We start from the raw sequence: 2,255 nt of genomic DNA, 5'->3' as shown, positions 1-2,255 counted from the left end.
TGGTTTTTATATTTGTCGCACAAATCCGTGTAATTTTCATTTTAAACATCGTATCATGTTTAAATGATTCCATAATTAATTCGTCCAATTCACTCCGTAAATATACGTGTACCACTACACATATTATTTACGTACTAATATTAATCACATTAATCAATTAGTACAATTTTAGTAAATTAACAGTTAATTAACTAAAACCCATTTCCCAAAACTTATTATTTAATTATCGCATAATTAAATAATAATTGCCGCTCCTCGAGTTCGCAACTCGAAATCTCTCTAATAATAATCGACTAACCTCTTAGTCTATAAATCAAGGGACTAAATGAATTGTATCTCATACAATTAATTAGTTATCAATTGGGGTTCGTTCCTTTAGGTGTGACCGAAAGGGGTCAGTTGATCACCGCCGTCTCACGACAATAACGTCAAACTCTAGTCAGCCAACTGTTATCGATTTACGTTAATTAACTGACGAGGATCAAATAATTAAATATCTGATGATATTCTATTAATGAGATTTATTATGTTAACGCACTATTGTGGAGGACACTAACTCCAACAGGGGATAACTGCGTCATTAAAGCATATGAAAGGTAATACCCTACTCATATAGCGGGGTAGCTGTAACAAGTTTTATGAGTATATCTATATATTTGGTTACAGTGATAATTGCCTCAACGGGTTACGCATCAAGCTGCTATTTCTTATTAATTCCATATTTTTAATTGTTATATACTACTTGGTTGCTGAAACATTTTGTCTTTATAAGCCACAAGTGTGTAATGTCATAAAGTAAGTTGTGCTAAAAGAGGGGGATGGTCGCGGTGGTGTTTCGTTTTGTTAGTTGTTTTGTTTTGAGTCGGGGTAACGACTTTTGTGACGACTGCTATAACTCTTTGGTACTGTTATACGTGATTAGTATAGTCTTGTGGTGTAGTGTTTTGCTTTTTCATATAGTAGCGTGTGCCGTCAGGATGTACTTGTTGGCTTTGGGCACGGAATTGGCTAGTGGTGAACTTCGGGGACGAAGTTCCTTTAAGAGGGGAAGAGTGATGTCGCGGAGAATTAAGTATTTAATTACGTGAAATATGTATGTAGTTATACCTATGATTTTGGAATCACATGTATGTTAGGCACGTTAACATTCGGAATTTATGTTCATGTTTCCTTGAAGCTGTAGCTATGTTGTATTCAAGTAATATGAAGGTTATACTGTGCACGGATGTCTCAACTCAATTTTTATGATAATTGATCGTGGTAGTCCACATTTGTATATGGTTTGCATAATTGATCGTGGTAGTTCACATTTGTATATGGTTTGCATTTGTATATTGCTATGATTGTATGGTTGAGTGCTGTTTTGAGTATTGTTTCATTTCTGTGTGTAGTTGATAATAGTTGTGTCGCGTTTGGCAAAAGAATGCATGTGAGTTCATTAATTTCTGTAAGAGTATGTGAAAGTTGGTGATAGGTGATTATTGTTTGAGTAAGTTGGTGTGATGATGATGCCAGGACGGTGTAAATTTGTGCACCTTGGTGTGGGTGGTCAATGTCATGGTACGTGAAAAACCGAGGAGAGGGTCGTGTGGGTGAACCCGGGGACGAAGTTCTTTTAAGGGGGAAGATTGTAACACCCAAGATATTTAAGAACATTGTTGACCGGTAATGTTGACCAAACATACCTTAGGGATGAATGGGTGAGGGATCAGACTTGTATCATGAGGTTTACAGGATTGCTTACTCGACCTAGCTGAGGCTACTCGGCCGAGTATCCCCGATACTCGACCGAGTAGAGCCTACTCGGCCGAGTACTCTTGTACTCGACCGAGTATGGCTGCTGTCGACACGTTAATATAAACGCAAGTTCGCGAGATTCATTTCATTTCTCATTTCTTCGACAGTTCCTCTTTCTCTAACCCTAGTCTACCTCTCTCCCCTATCACCCCATATCTTCACACTCTAATAAAATTAGCCTAAACCCTACCATGGGAATGACGGGATTCGCCGAGAAAGGATGACGGTAATGGTGGTCGTCTATGTCACCGTCGATGTGTAATGTAGGATGCTTGTTGGAGTCGTGCGTGGCTGTAAATGGGAGTCTTGCATGCTTTGCGATGAGGTAGGGTTTCCCTACTCAGTTTACTGTTAATTGATTTAAGATTGTAATTGTATTGTGTATGATTGTCATCTGCTGATCATCGGAGTATGGGTGTAGTGGTGATGGTGGTGTTGTTGTGGTGTTGTGACAGCGG

Source organism: Silene latifolia, chromosome Y, assembly GCF_048544455.1.
Source record: "Silene latifolia isolate original U9 population chromosome Y, ASM4854445v1, whole genome shotgun sequence".
In the NCBI taxonomy this organism is placed as follows: Eukaryota; Viridiplantae; Streptophyta; class Magnoliopsida; order Caryophyllales; family Caryophyllaceae; genus Silene; species Silene latifolia.
This window is presented reverse-complemented; position numbering follows the sequence as displayed.